Raw genomic sequence first — 17,331 nt, forward strand, 5'->3', positions numbered from 1 at the left:
CAGCCAGGTCTCCACTGTTTAAAATGTGCAATACTTGTGCTCATACACACGTACTGCAGTGCCCCTGTGAGGACGTTCTCTGATTAGCAACACAAACTCCAGGGACACTTTAATGGCAATCTTTTGAAAAATAAAGCAGGGGAATCTGTAATGGAGACAACATTTCAGCAAGTGAGAACCATTATCTCAGCAGACTCGAGGAGTTTCTTCTTCTTCATCCTTCTTTTTAAATTAAAAGTGTAAAACATGCAACATATGATGATAACAAAAGAGCAATAGAGCACAAATGAAAATAATGTGTATAAACTGTAATGATAATCACAGTGACTTCAACAGTTTACAAACAACAACCTTTGTTTCATCACGAATGCACTTAAGATTGTATTTATCAAAAATTTATCAAGCATAAAGGTTTTACTGTGAAAAAGCTTTCACTTTTACCAGACAAGTCTAATGGTCTTCAGTGTGCTTTACAGTTGCTAGGGTGCTTTTGGTGTTGCTAGGGTGTCGGCGGTTACTAGGAGGCTTTCTTTTAAGGCAAGACACTGCAAGTGAAAAGGGCAACCAAAGAAAAATAAATGAAATGGATAGTTCCGACTCTTGATTCTGAATGGTTTGCATTTAAAGCTGTTGAAAACACAACTACTACATTACTTACTGTTAATAAGCAGTAAATATGTTTATTGAGATAAAGAGTCACAGTTTATGCTTTATCAATAATTGTGTCCGTTATCAATAAGTGAGACCATTATTACTACTATTACACGGTCAAACCTAACAGTGAAAATCACTAAATGAAATAAGTTAGTTTAACTCATAATTGAAAAAAAAATTACTTTGACTTAATGAAACTGTGTTATGGGAACCTATAAACTGATTATATTTGGCAGAACTCAAACCCAATGAGTTGTGAGTTAATTATTTAAATAATTATATTTTTGTGTTAACTTTAATGAGAACTAGAAGCAATACCAAACCATTTGAGTTATATAGTCAATTGGACTTTGTTTTGTTCTAACCAATTAACTACCTACTCTAAATATTGGACGATATCAACACAAATTATCTATCTATCTATCTATCTATCTATCTATCTATCTATCTATCTATCTATCTATCTATCTATCTATCTATCTATCTATCTATCTATCTATCTATCTATCTATCTATCTATCTATCTATCTATCTATCTATTTATCTATCTATCTAACTATCTAACTATCTATATATATATATATATATATATATATATATATATATATATATATATATATATATATATATATATATATAAAGCTTACCGTACTCAAACCATTGTGTCAGAACTTAAATGGTTTGAGTTAACCTATCGGGTTTTAGAGTATTATTAATAAACAATTATCAATAATTTAAATAGCTAAGTGCATTTTACAGGATACGTTGATGAATAAAAATATCCAAACATTATCTTAAAAAGAAGCTTTTGTAACATTATATATTTTGTATACACTGTAAAACCCAAAAAGTTAAGGTAACTCAAACCATTTGAGGAAACCGATTGCAACAAACCATTTAAGTTCACAAACTAATCCTAATAAGTATTGTAAACTTAATCCATTTGAGTAAACCAAGCAATTCAATTCAATTCAATTCAGCTTTATTTGTATAGCGCTTTTACAATGTAGATTGTGTCAAAGCAGCTTCACATAAATGGTCATAGTAACTGGAACAGTGTGGTTCAGGTTTTAGTGTTTAAGTTCAGTTCAGTTCAGTTTAGCTCAGTTCAGTGTGATTTAATCATTACTGAGAGTTTAAACACTGAATAGAGCAAATTCATCGATGCGTAGCTCTACCAATCCTGAACCATGCGAGGCAGTGGCGACAGCGGAGAGGGAAAAAAAAAAAAACTTCACCTGATGGGAGTGAAGAAAAAAAACCTTGAGAGAACCAGACTCAGTTGGGCACGACCATTTTAATTTCTCCGCTGGCCAAAAGTCTTGTGCAGAACTTCATTCGCCGTGGTTTAAGCTGGAAGATGGCCTCAATGAAGACTCGTCTGTCCCTGGAGCGTTGCTGGAATCAGACACATGTTCTCCACTCCCCACGACCATCAGCGCAGCAGCAGCTCAGGATATGGCCTGGTCCCGGATATGGAATCCTTGGGATCATCACGTCGCTGGTCTTGGATCCAATCAGTGACTCCGCCTAATCTGAGGACCTCGGGATGAGTATCCCCAGGTGAAACTAGAGAATAAAGAGAATAATTAGCTTAGCTGCTGTTCATAGTGTATATAAGCAAGATGCAGAAGCCAGTGTGGAACCCGCTAGGTGATGCATTGAGTGTATGCTTTACTAAACAGATAGGTCTTTAATCTAGTTTTGAACTGGGAGAGTGTGTCTGAGCCTCGGACATTACCAGGAAGGCTATTCCAGAGTGTAGGAGCCATGAAAGAGAAGGCTCGACCTCCTTTACTTGATTTTGCTATTCTAGGTACTACCAGAAGCCCTGAATTTTGAGATCTTAAGGAGCGAGTTGGTTCGTAGCGAGACAGAAGGTTGGTTAGATAAACAGGAGCTGGATTATTTAGAGCTTTATAGGTGAGAAGTAATATTTTAAATTCAATACGAAATTTAACAGGCAGCCAGTGTAAGGAGGATAAAATTGGGGTGATATGATCATATTTTCTAGACCTGGTCAGAACTCTGGCTGCTGCATTTTGTACTAATTGAAGTTTGTTAATAGAGGATGCTGGGCAGCCAGCAAATAGAGCATTACAGTAATCCAGTCTCGAAGTCATAAAAGCATGGACTAGCTTTTCTGCATCTGAGATGGATAGCATATTTCGTAATTTAGCGATATTTCTCAGATGAAAGAAGGCAGTTTTTGTGACATGGGATATATGGTTTTTAAAAGTTAGATTGCTGTCTAATATGACACCCAGATCTTTTATAGTAGAGCTAAAGCTAACTTTGTATCCCTCTAATTGTAAATTGAGTTGCGAGATCTGCTGTGTGCAAGATTTAGGCCCAATAAGTAATAATTCTGTTTTGTCTGAGTTTAAGAGAAGAAAATTGTTGGTCATCCAGTCTTTGATGTCTTTGATACACTCAGTTAGTTTAGAAAGTTCAGACGTCTCGTCAGGTTTAGTGGAAATATATAATTGAGTATCATCTGCATAGCAGTGAAAGCTGATCCCATGTCTTCTAATAATGTCTCCCAGAGGTAGCATGTAAATTGTAAACAGTAAAGGGCCTAAAACTGATCCTTGAGGCACCCCATACTTTACTGGGCAGATTTGTGAAGGCTGTCCATTAAGATTCACAAACTGGTAGCGGTCAGTTAAGTATGACTTAAACCATTGTAGAGCCTGTCCCTGGACACCTGTAGACTTTAAGCGATTTATGAGGATATTGTGGTCAACGGTATCAAATGCCGCACTAAGATCGAGTAAAACTAATAGCGAGACGCACCCTCGGTCAGCAGCTAAGAGTAAATCGTTGGTTATTTTCACTAAGGCGGTTTCTGTACTGTGGTGAGCCCTGAAAGCTGACTGAAACACTTCAAAAATATTGTTCGTCTGCAGAAAAGAGCATAATTGAGTGGAAACAACTTTTTCTAGTATTTTAGACATAAATGGAAGATTTGAAATAGGTCTATAGTTAGCTAAGTTGTTGGTGTCTAGTTGCGGTTTCTTAATAATAGGCTTAATAACAGCTAGCTTGTAAGAGTTTGGAACATGCCCTATAGATAAAGAAGAGTTGATAATGTTAAGAAGAGGTTCTCCTATAGCAGGTAGCAGCTCTTTCAGTAATTTTGTTGGAATTGAGTCCAGCATACACGTAGCTGGTTTAGAGCTATTTATAATTTTTACTAACTCTTCATGTTCTATGATTTTGAAGCAGTGTAGGTTATTATTATGATTTAATGAAATATTTACAGGATTTGGAGTATAAGCCGGTGCAGAAAGTTTGGCATCTCCTATTTTCTGTCTAAAGCCTTCTATTTTATTACTGAAAAAATTCATGAAATCATCACTACTAATTTGCGGTGGAGTAGTTTGTTCCAAGGATGACCGATTATTTGCTAATTTAGAGATGGTGTTAAATAAAAATCTAGGATTGTTATGATTATTTTCTATCAGTTTGCGCAGGTGCTCGGTCCTGGCAGATTTTAGAGCCCTCCTATAGCTGGACATACTGTCTTTGTACGCAATTCTAAAGACCTCTAAATTAGTTTTTTTCCATTTACGTTCCAGGGCGCGGGTTGCTGTTTTGAGCGCACGAGTATGACTATTATACCATGGTATAGTTTTAATCTCTCTAGCCTTTTTTAATTTGATGGGTGCCACAGTATTTAGTGTGCTAGTAAAGATGGCATCCATACTGCTGGTTACTACATCAAGATAATTTGAGTTTGCGGGTGCATTACGAAATAGAGAGAGATCAGGTAAGTTATTTATAAATTCATCTTTAGTTGACGGAACAATAGTTCTACTAGGGCGGAGTATTGGAGCGGGTTTGCTGATTTCAGGTAAACATAGCTTATATAGTAAGAGGTAGTGATCTGTAATATCATCACTTTGTGGTATAATGTCTACGTCAATAACCTCGATTCCATAAGACAGAATTAGATCTAATGTATGCTTTAAGCGATGGGTTGGACCCACAACGTTTTGCTTTATCCCAAGTGAGTGTATTAAATCCATAAACGCGAGCCCTAATGTATCGTTAGCGTCGTCTATGTGGATGTTAAAGTCACCTACAATTAGCATTTTATCAGTTTTGACTAGTAAGTCAGAAATAAAATCAGAAAATTCTTTTAGAAATTTGACATATGGTCCTGGGGGTCTATATATGGTGATTAAAGCGAGAGATAACATAGGTTTTTGCATAGTATCTGGAAGCTGAACATTAAGCGATAATATTTCAAAGGAGCTAAACATAAGTCCGTTTCTCTGTTTAATATTAAGGAAATCACTAAAGATTGATGCAACTCCACCACCACGACCAGTTTGACGAGCCTCATGTTTATATAAGAATCCTGGAGGAGTTGCTTCATTTAAGCTAATATAGTCATTTTGTTTCAGCCAGGTTTCAGTGAGACAGAGTGCATTAAGATTGTTTTCTGTTATTATTTCATTAATGATAAGTGCTTTAGGTGCAAGTGACCTGATGTTTAGGAGACCAAGTTTTACGAAATTTGTATTTTCACTTTCTACTGGTTTTCCTGGTTTGATTCTTACTAGATTTTTCCTGGAGCACACAGTACGTTTATTTCTTAATCTAATAATACGAGGAACAGACACAGTCTCTATAGGATTCGCCAGATATGCGTTACTGATGTTTAAGTGGGGTGAACAAGAGTCTAGGTGGCTATAGTGTGAATTTTGTGAATTTTTACCTGCTAGTCAGATGGTGCGAAGTAGTCTGGAGATGTTGTCCGACAGGAGTTCAGCTCCGGCTCGACTGGGGTGCAGGTCGTCAGGACGGAAGAGCCTAGGACGCAGCAATTTGAGCACAGCAAAAACCCAATAAATGAAGAGAACTCAACCAACTGAGTACTGTAAAAACCAGTAAGTAAAGGCAACTCAAACCTTTTAAGGAAACCGACAGCTACAAACCATTTGAGTTAAAAAGCTAATCTACATGAGTACTGTGAGCTTTCTTCATTTAATTAAAGTAATGAGTATTTAATTAACTCATTACCAACACTGAGCTCAAAACTCTTTTAAGTCACTTCAAATGAGTAGAAATAACTTTCAGTCAACTTTGAGTTAAATACACTCATTTGATAAAGTTGACTGTTGGGTTTTACAGTGTATATACAACACAATCTCACAGCAATTCGTAACTTTTTGATTTAGTGGCTAATTTGTATGAATTTGTACAATCTAATTCGTACAATTTAGTACGATTTTCTCATCCCCCAATGACAGGTGGGTTTAGGATTGGGGTTAGGTGCCACGCCTCCTTTTTAAAATCGTACATTTTCGTACAACTGAACTTGTACGAATTCGTATGAATTAGCCACTAAACTGGCAAAAGGTAAAATACTTCCGTTTTCTTGTGAGATCAGGCTGGTATTTATGAGCAATATCACACTAATGGCAGTCATATTGCACTGCTATGAGCGGGATATTGCATTTATACAACAGTTTGATGGCATAACCGTGCATATAAAAAAAGAAAATCAAACACAGAGAGTCAAAAATCCTTTTGTGTGAGGAATTACTTTCTTTAGCTAATTATTCACATCTGCAGCTGACGTCAGAACAGCAGAAACTGTTGCTACTTCACAAACTAAAGTGGTGACAAAACAGATGATTTTGCTCGCATTTTGAGATTATAAGGCTGAACGGCATAAAATGCCATCACTCTACAGACATTTCCCAGTATTTCTCTAATCAGGATATCACAATAATTAACCCCAAAAAGTCAAAGCAAGGCAAACACTACTAGACAACTGTTGTGTTTGTCATACGGAAAAATGCTAAACACATGCGGGCATTTCCTCTTTTTTACTGAACTAATCTGCAGTAACAAAAACAGGAGACTCATTTGAAACAAACAGATGGCCATCCAAAAGGTAACTCAGGGTTATACAAAGAGTGGCCAACACAAAATACATACATCCCTAAAATGTGAGTCCCATCTCCCACTCAATACACTACAATTACTATATGATATTAATACAGATTCTTATTTAACACCATCGCTAAATTAACAAATAATCAGTCATCTTTGGAACAAAATGCTCCGCCGCAAATTAGTAGTGATGACTTCATGACTTTTTTTAGTGATAAAATAGAAGGCTTTTGACAGAAAATTGAAGATGTTAAACTTTCTTATACTCCAGATCCAGTAAACATTTCATTCATTCATTAATTTTCTTGTCGGCTTAGTCCCTTTATTAATCCGGGGTCACCACAGCGGAGTGAACCGCCAACTTATCCGGCAAGTTTTTACGCAGCAGATGCCTTTCCAGCCGCAACCCATCTCTGGGAAACATCCACACACACACTCATACACTACAGACAATTTAGCCTACCCAACTCACCTGTACCGCATGTCTTTGGACTGTGGGGGAAACTGAAGCACCCGGAGGAAACCCACATGAAGGCAGGGAGAACATGCAAACTCCACACAAAAACGTCAACTAAGCCGAGGTTTGAACCAGCGACCTTCTTGCTGTGAGGCGACAGCACTACCTACTGCACCACTGCCTCGCCCCCAGTGAACATTTCAATGAATCAAAATAACCTAAAGTGCTATAAAATCACAGAACAGGAAGAGCTAGATAAAATTATAAATAGCTCTAAACCCGCTACGTCTATTTTGGACTCAATTTCAACAAAATTACTGAAAGAGTTGCTACCTACTATAGGAGAACCTCTTCTCAACTTTATCAACTCTTCTTTATCTTTAGGCCATGTTCCAAATTCTTATAAGCTATAGCTGTTATTAACCCTATTATTAAAAAACCACAACTAGACCCCAACAACTTAGCTAACTATAGACCTATTTCAAATCTTCCATTTATGTCTAAAATACTAGAAAAAGTTGTTTCTACCCAATTATGCTCCTTTCTGCAGACGAACAATGTTTTGGAAGTGTTTCAGTCAGATTTCAGGGCTCTTCACTGCACGGAAACTGCATTAGTGAAAGTAACCAATGATCTACTCCTAGCTGCTGACCAAGGGTGCATCTTGCTTTTAGTTTTACTCGATCTTAGTGCAGCATTTGACACCATTGACCACAGTATCCTCATAAATCGGTTAAAGTCTACAGTTGTCCAGGGACAAGCTCTACAATGGTTTAAGTCATACTTAACTGACCGTGACCAGTTTGTGAATATTAATGGACAGCCTTCACATGTCAGCCCAGTAAGGTATTGGGTGCCTCAAGAATCAGTTTTAGGCCCTTTGCTGTTTACAATATACATGCTATCCCTGGTAGACATTATTAAAAGACATGAGATCAGCTTTTTTTTTTTTTTTTGCAGATAATACTCAATTGTATATTTTAACTAAACCTGATGAGACGTCTGAACTGTCAAAGCTAACTGAGTGTATTAAAGATGTTAAAGACTGGATGATCAACAATTTTCTTCTCTTAAACTCCGACAAAACAGAATTATTACTTATTGGGCCTAAATCCTGTACACATAAGATTTTGCAACTCGATCTACAATTAGAGGGATACAAAGTCAGCATTAGCTCTACTATAAAAGATCTGGGTGTCATATTAGACAGCAACTTAACTTTTGTAAATCACATATCACATGTCACAAAAACTGCTTTCTTTCATCTGAGAAATATCGCTAAGTTATGAAGTATGCTATTCATCTCAGATGCAGAAAGATCTCAAAACTTAGGGCTTCTAGTAGTACCAAGCAGCAACCTCTCACTCTCCCTCGGGAAGCCTATACGGAAGTAACTGAAACTACAATTCATCGAATTTCCGCTAGTCCTGGCTCCATAATAGAGCAAATTTCAATTCAGCCCACAATGGCCAACTTTACAGCAAAAAAATGGTTTTTACAGCCTGGTACAAAGAACGATTTTGGTTCATACCGCTAATATTACCTTTCATGACAACTGTGAGGGGGTGAATTTTTTTATAACTCATCAGTTCCCTTTATATTAGGCTATATTGAGTTTGCATAATTAAGGGCATGGCCACTTGAGTGACAGCTAGGTCTCGCTAGGTCTCACAAACGTTCACGTGGCCTCCGTTTCCCATGTGAGTAAAGTTTTATACTTATATACCATCTTTATAAATGTGTTTGTTTTATTTAAGATCATTTATCATTTAAATTTATATTTAGAGCTGTAATGCTCCAGATTCTGAAAGATTGATTAGCTGTAGGCTCTATAACAGTCATCTGAAGCGTTTATCACACAGTGTTATGCTGGATTTCATCAATAGTCTTGCATTTACTAACACAGACTATGATCTAAAGTGTTTGGAAGTAAATCACATTTTCCTCCTTTAGGAAAATTTTATAAGAACAATGTTTTGTGGCTCAATGTATTGCAACAACATTTTAAAAAGTCTTAACACTTTACTGATATAGTGTACAACCAAGCACATGAGGTCAGAACACAAACGAGTCACAGGTAATAAAGTATTAAGCATTCTTCCAAAATAAAGTCTGTCTAAACCAGGTCCAAGCAAAATGCCAGCAGGTGTCTAAAGCTCCACTCACTCTCCACCTCTTTGTCCTTGTTTGGTATCCCACTATGGGTGTGATGACGTGCGAACAAAATGGCGACGGTTGGTCACGCCTACTTGTGGCTACTTTTGCGCTTTTCAGAAACCTATGGGTGACGTCATGGATACTACGTCCATTTATTTTACAGTCAATGGGTAGTACCTAGAATAGCAAAGTTGAGTAAAGGAGGTCAAGCCTTCTCATTTATGGCTCCTACACTCTGGAATAGCCTTCCTGATAACGTCTGAGGCTCAGACACACTCTCCCATTTCAAAACTAGATTAAAAACCTATCTGTTTAGTAAAGCATACACTTAGTTTAGTAAAGTGCATCACTTAGCTATATGATACATGAATGTGGTCCACACAGGTTTCTGCATCTCGTTTATATACACTATGTACAGCAGCTACGCTAATTATTCTCTTTTTTCTCTATTTCCATCTGGGGATACTCATCCCGCGGTCCTCAGACTGTGCAGCGCCACTGATTTGATCCAAGACCAGCGACGAGATGATCCCAGGGTTTCCATATCCTGGACCAGGCCGCATCCTGAGCAGCTACTGTGGTGGTCATGGATGAGTGGAGAGCATGAGACCGATTCCTGTGACGCTCCTGTGACTTCACTGAGGTTCAGCTTCCAGCTTCCGCCGCTGAGACTGCAGCTCTGCACAAGATGTTTGTACAGCGGAGAAATGGAAATGGTCGTGCCAAATTAAAGTATGGTTTCTCTCGAGGATTTTTTTCTTCACTTTCGCCAATTGGTGAAGATTTTTTTCCTCGCCACTGTACCCACTAGCTTGCATGGTTCGAGATCGGTAGAGCTTCACATCGATGGATTTGCTCTTCAGTGTATGGACTCTCTGCAGTGATTATTAAACCACACTGTACTGAGCTTAACTAAAACTCTGAAAATTGAACTACACTGTTTCAATTTACTATGATCTTTTATGTGAAGCTGCTTTGACACAACTTACATTGTAAAAGCGCTATACAATAAAGTGAATTGAATACAGCACTGCAATATTGTCATGCTGGTAGACAAGGAAGCAAAGATGGTTATCTTTCATCAGTTTTATTCAAAACAAGTCACTGAATGAAAGTGAGTAATCAGGAGAGTGGTGTCAACGCTGTTAAAGATCTTCTTCAACTGCTCAGAAGGTAAACATCTGATGTTAGCAATCTCACACACAGTTTATTCTTGGGAACATCAGCAGGTGAGCATGCAGACACACAGTTCATTAGGTAAATGGTAGATCTTCAAATAAACACCATACAAGAGTTATCACTTCCCTTGATCAGCAGATTAAGGGTCCAAAGGCACATAAGGAGCATCCATGATCATGGAAGAAAAAGAGAAGACGAAAAAGCGAAGGTGAGGACAACCGTCCGACTTCAATAACGGTCGTTAAGTGGAAGAAAGAGGTGGGTCTTTATAGTGTCCTTTGATGGGGGGGGGGGGGGGGGGGGGGTGGGGCAGTGCACGTGATTAGAAGGCTGGTGATGGTTCACGGGATTGGAGAAACGTCGTTTGTGAGGGAGAATGGTGATTGGTGGAGCAGAAATGAGCTGAGGGTTTGACAAATATACAAAAACAGAGATCAACTTACAATGTCACTTACTTGGTTTATAATGATTTGATCAGCTGTATTTTGTAGTTTAAAGCTTTGGTCACACTAGAGTTTGTGTGCGATATTCTGTCGTGTGGCGCTGGGAAAAGGGGTGGGATTAAACAAGCTTATTAGGCATTTAAAAAAGCAAGCGATTGCTCCATATTTTAAATTTCTGACCAGAGAGGTCATGTTTTGATCCATAATTGGTCTCACGCAGTCAAGTGATGCGATTTCGCAGGTCAGAGTTCACCAAGCTTGAACTTTGCACCGCAGCAACCTGCGAAATTTGACGCATGACCCTGCGTTTCCAGTCTGAAGCATTTGCGTGCGTATGAATGGGAGTCTATGGGAGGAAAAGCCCAGTGTGACCGCAGCTTTATGCTGAATTTTTCTCCTCTAAGGGCTTATTATGCTGTCTTGTGGATGGACAACGTCAACCATCTTTGCTCTGCTACAAAACAACTACATTCTCACCAAAAAAAGCCTCAAAAGTACATTATATTGTCCAACAGCTATATATATATATATATATATATATATATATATATATATATATATATATATATATAGTTAAAGTCAGAATTATTAGCCCCCATGAATTTGTCATTTTCTGTTTAACAGAGAGCAGATTTTTTTCAACACATTTCTAAACATAATACTTTTAATAACTCATTTTTAATAACTGTTTTCTTTTATCTTTGCTGTGATGATAATAAATAATATTTTACCAGATATTTTTAAAGACACTTATATACATTTAAAGGCTTAACTAGGTTAATTAGGTTAAGTAGGCAAGTTAGGGTAATTAGGCAAGTTATTGCATAACAATGGTTTGTTCTGTTGACTATCGAAAAAAAAAACTGCCTAAAGAGGCTAATCATTGTGTCCCTTACATGGTGTTTAAAAAATTTAAAACTGCTTTTATTCTAGCTGAAATAAAACAAATAAGACTTTCTCCAGAATAAAAAATAATATTAGACATGCTGTGCAAATTTCTTTGGTCTGTTAAACATCATTTGGGAAATGAAAAAAAAATTAATAAAAGACTTCAAAGGGGTATATACACACACACACACACACACACACACATATATATATATATATATATATATACCCGAATAATCTGACAAATGAATCTGTACACAATTTTATTTTAATAGCTGACTAATTGTAATCTAATAACCAGATATTAAATGTAATGTTTGAAACTCATGAAAGTAAATTTCCATCGTGCTCAGCACATTGTGCTATTTGCAGTGTGGTAGTTGCATGTGTTGTGAGAAATTTTGTGCCGATGTTGTCAAACTGATGCTAATTTGTTAGTGTTTATACACATATACAGGGGGGAAATAAGTATTTAACACGTCTCTTTTTTCACACAAAATTTTCTCTGGATGTTGGTAACAATCAAAAAAGTCCATATATGCAAAGAAAAATGATCCAGTTAATTTACAAATTAAGTTATGCGTAATAAAGTGAAATGACACGGGGAAAAAGTTTAAACACGTAAACAAAGGAAGGTGTATAAACACAGGGAAAGTCCAGCAGCTGAAATCTCTCAGTAGTTCTTCAGCAACCCTCTGCCCTTCCTCATTATAAATTAATATTAGCCGCCAACATCTACATTAGTGGGATGAAACCAGGATGAACATTTCAGCAAGACAATGACCCAAAACACAGCCGAGAAAAATAAATCTCAAATGCTTTTAAGAGAAAGAAAATCAAGAATGCTTCAGCCAATCATCTGACTTGAATCCAATAGAAAATGTAAATTAAAGATCAGATTTCATAAATGAGACCCACAGAACCATCAAGATTTTTACACTCTGTTAAAGTCTGTGAAAAACTCACAACTGAGCAATGCATTTGACTTCATTCTCCATATGAGAGGCATCTTTAAGCTGACATTAAAAAAAAAAAAACTTTTATAATATATATATAAAAAAAATAACACACACACACACACACACACACACACACACACACACACACACACACACACACATCACCGTACTTTTGACACTTTTATTAATACTACTCACTTTACATTAATTATTTAAATAATAAATAAATATGGAATGTTATAAACAGCTAAATGTTTGTGTTCAGGTTTTAAAAGTTACATAAAAAAAGTCTGTTTTGAATAAACAAGTGATCAGAAGGAAGATTCATTTGACATGTTTTTTCATTTGTTTGGTTTTGCATTTTAAAAAATAACTATTTCTACACCTCATACACTAAAATTGCTCAGAATAATACAAAACAAACCCTGATATCCTTAACAAAACACACGCACACACACACATACACATACAAACTTTAATTGTACAATTAATAATTGTATAATAGCACAATTTTCACCTGAAGTGTAATGATGCTAAGCTGGCTTCATTGAGGAATTATTTTTTTTGTCATGATAATTTCAATAAAAAGACACCTTATGGTGACTACTTGTATTAAAACAGCCCAAACAAAAAAAAAAAAAATCCATAAGGATGCTACAGGTTAATTTATGGATGATGTTTTGCATGTATGTAAATCTCTGATATCTGATCAAATTTGCTTCATTAGTAACCATTTACGATTATTATCTCATCTGAAGTGTGAAATATGGTCACACTTTACAATAAGGTTCATTAGTTAATGTTAATTAATTAATACATTTTTTACAATACATTTACTACAGTATTTGTTCATGTTGATAAACGTTAGTTAATGCAAATACATTAGTTCATGTTAACTCATGGTGCATTAACTAATGGTAACAAGCAAAGACTTGAATTTTAATAATGCATTAGTAAATGTTCAATTATGATTAATAAATGCTGTACATGTGTTGTTAATGGTTAGTTCATTTTAGTAAATGCATTAACTAATGAACCTTATTGTAAAGTGTTACCTGAAATATTAAAGCTCTGGTAGTCTAATTGTGGACTATGGTGAAACTGATGTGTTTGAACATATGTAAAAAAAACAGGGACATAATAGAAAAGGGTTTCCGGTGTGTTTATGCTTTTAAATTGTATTATTGTAACTAATTCTGCTACTACAACTTTTGATATTAAAAACTCCACAGTTTAATAAAGTAAATTATATTACTTTTTTTGTATTTTGAAACAATATGTAGGGCCCTATCATACACCCAGCGCAGTGTGGTGAAAGGCACGACGCAAATGTTGTTTGCAAGTTTCAGCTTCGCGCAAGAGTCGTTTTGACATTTTGCGCCACGCTGTTTAAATAGCAAATGCATAGATAGAGAAACTGTAATAGATTTTTCAATAGACCAGAACAAAGCCGGTCTAAAGTCTAAATGGGATATAATTAGGATATATATAGGATTATATAAAAGATTAAAATATTACAAAAAATTATTTTCTAGCCTACATAAATATAAAAATCGTATACTTTCATGCCTTCTTCATCTCGTTTATTCGTGACAATTTGCTTTTGTATAATGTTATTTTTAGCAGTATTATTTATTATATCCATATTTATATTTGCTTTATTAAAACAAGCTTATTTGTCCACCTGTCAGGTTTTAGACCATATGGGGCACAGCATGTGTATTTGGATGTAACTTTGTTATTATTGTTCATTTATTCATTTTGCTGGATTAGCAAAATTAGAACTGAATTTAGAAATAGTTTTAAAACAAATCTTTGCGCTTAACAAGCTAAAATAATTATTTATAGGCTAATTGATGTTTGTGCCTACAAGGTGTCCCTATCCACGAGAGCGAAAGTGAAAGTAGATAATGAGTGGACTTATCTCTCATTCTCGCGCTGCAAATGGTCTGTTTAACTGTTATCTTGCTAGTGAAACGCTCAGTTTTTCCACTTATGAAGTCGTCATGTAAATAGCAAATGCGCTATGGTGCAACACAACTGGCTCTTAAAGGGAATGGGAGATGAGACTGATTGGTTTATTCTTAAAACACACCTATAACTCATTAAGAACATAAGCTCAACCCTTGTAGACCATGCGCTGCAGTGCAAAGCGGATTTTTTCTGTCCTTATATTGGCAAAAGTGGATTCTGACACACCCTGAATGTGTTTGTGCCCTGCGCTTTGCAATTTTTGCCTGGATCTTCAAAATAGAGCCCATAGTATGAGAAATCAAATCCGTTTAAACAGTGCAGGTCACTTTATTAAATTTTTCTGTATCAGTAGTCCTATAATATACTTTAATTAATTAATTAATTAATTGATTGATTGATTGATTGATTGATGAATGAATGAATGAATAAATGAATGAATTAATGAATGAATGAATGAATGAATGGTTGATTTATTCGTTTGGTTGGTCAATTGATGGTTGGTTGTTTGGTTGGCTGGTCGGTTGATTGATTGATTGGATTGTTGGTTGTATTGTCGGTTGGTTGATTGATATATTTGTTTGATTGGTTGGTTGATTCATTTGGTTAATTGGTTGGTCGGTTGGTTGGTCGGTTGATTGATTGATTGATTCATTCATTTTTGACGGAACTGTCCCTTTAAATACCCATCTGTGAGTTGTTGACTTGAATTTCATCTATAACTTTGTCAATTAATTTCCCATAACAATCATAACAACAAAGATATCTCAATTATTGCTTTTTAAGTAATTTTTACAGTAGGCCGATGGGATCTTCAACAATAAATCCATGGCATTCAGCTTTACGCGGATGGAACGATGTGTTAATGAATGTTCTTCTCCTTTGCTTCTCCAGATTAAAGCAGAAGTACGGCATCCTGTTCCACATCCCTGTTTATCAGTCAATCAAACACAGAAGCGATCAAGCGTCAACAGAATAGAACTAAATAACTCTGATAAATGGTGAGCAGGGGAGCAATTGAATCTCATTCAAACATATCAATCATATTTCTATCTTGCATCCGATCATAATGCAGGAGAAAATTGTGGTTTCTACATGACAGAGTCTCAGTGTGAACAAGAGACAGGTTTCCCTTGAATTTTAATGGTGTCTCTGATGTTCTGATGTTTATCTCTTTGCAGGTTGCTCTAGATGTCTGCACAGTGCCAGTGGGGAAGAGGATGCTTTTTTCTTTTTTTCTTCTTCTTTTTCCTCCAGCCCTAGCAACATGCTGGGGATTGGAGGATATGACAGTTCGCCGAGCCTGCGATTGGCTGTTATTGTGGAGCATTTTGAGCAGAGAAATTCATCTCGTGCTCTACTGGGTGTGGGTTGCTGTAGGAGGCTGCAGCAGAATGCTGAAAAAACTGGTAATTCACCCTGCAATTTTGTTTTACCTGCATTAAATGACAGAAATCTAACAGAAATGCAATGATTTCTGTGTGGCCTTCAAGTGTTATGTTTTATTGGAGATCCCAGTTTAGCAGCAGTGAGGTAATTATTCAAATAATTAGTCATGCTGATAATGAAGTCAAACGGAAGGCATGAAGGTTTGTCATGTGACCAGAAAAAAAATTGTAGTCAGCCATTTCTTTGCAAAATAGCAAATCGTATTAATGCATGCAGATCTTACCAAATCAATTGTTTTGCTTATTTTGTTCTCAAGGCATATTTATATGTCAAGCATATTATTATATTGTGGAGTTGTGAGCTCTGCAATGCAGCACTGAGCACTAATCATGAATATAGGTGCAATGCAGGAACAGAAATCTGGTGTTAGATTCAGCTGAGGATTCACTATAGTGAAACTGCTGGCATTGTGTGCTTCTAAACACACACACACACACACACACACACACACACACACACACACACACACACACGTAAAAAAAACCTAAACAAAATGCAAGACTATTGACCTTATTCTTCAAGTGTGCTCATTTAGTTGCTTATAGGAGAAATGTCTAGGAATAATAAACTGCAAAAAATGGTTGCTCAACAAACAAGTGTTTGCATGATTATACAGACAAAGCTGAATCGTATAATAAGAAAAATGTCCGTTTGCAACATCAAGCAGCAGAACAAGCTGTTTTTAATATCTAAAAATGAATGGAAGTGAATGAGACCGTAAGTCTCGAGCCAAAAAGATTCAAATGGCTGCGCCCGCTCATACCCGAAGAACAAGGTGAACAGCATTCATTCACCTTCCTGCTGTTGAAAACTTCAGGTTCAATCATGATTTTTCTTACTTCAAATCTGAGCGAATTCTGTCCCTCCATTGAACATTTTTTTCTTTGGTGCATTAAAAACTCCAAACAAATCAAGCAAGAATCCAAATCTTAAGAAAGGCGATCAATAACATTTATTTTTGACTATTATTTGGCTTTCGAATATGGTTACAGAAGCTCAAACATGCTTGTTTGATCTGCAAGAACCAATGGTGTTCATTCTTGCATGTCAAGCATTTATGTTCGACAGACATAAGCCTACATTATTGTCAAAAAACTATTTATATGGAATATATTGATGTTCTAGGGTTTAGTTTTTTCAATGGAAAGGCAGAATTCTATCAGATTTTTTTTATGATTCTTGTTCCTTGGGATGACATGAGGGTGGATAAATGATGAAGGTCTGAGATGAGTTAACCCTTTAAAGAGATAGTTGAAATTAAAAA

The 17,331-nt window shown here is 36.2% G+C and overlaps 1 long non-coding RNA gene across 1 annotated transcript in view; it reads left to right on the top strand.

Moving 5' to 3' along the window:
• Positions 1 to 17,331, top strand: part of LOC137487733 (uncharacterized) — a 753,637-nt gene that overhangs the window by 91,225 nt on the left and 645,081 nt on the right. The window lies entirely within an intron of this gene.

Source organism: Danio rerio, chromosome 15, assembly GCF_052040795.2.
Source record: "Danio rerio strain M-AB ecotype USA chromosome 15, GRCz13ab, whole genome shotgun sequence".
NCBI classification, from domain to species: Eukaryota; Metazoa; Chordata; class Actinopteri; order Cypriniformes; family Danionidae; genus Danio; species Danio rerio.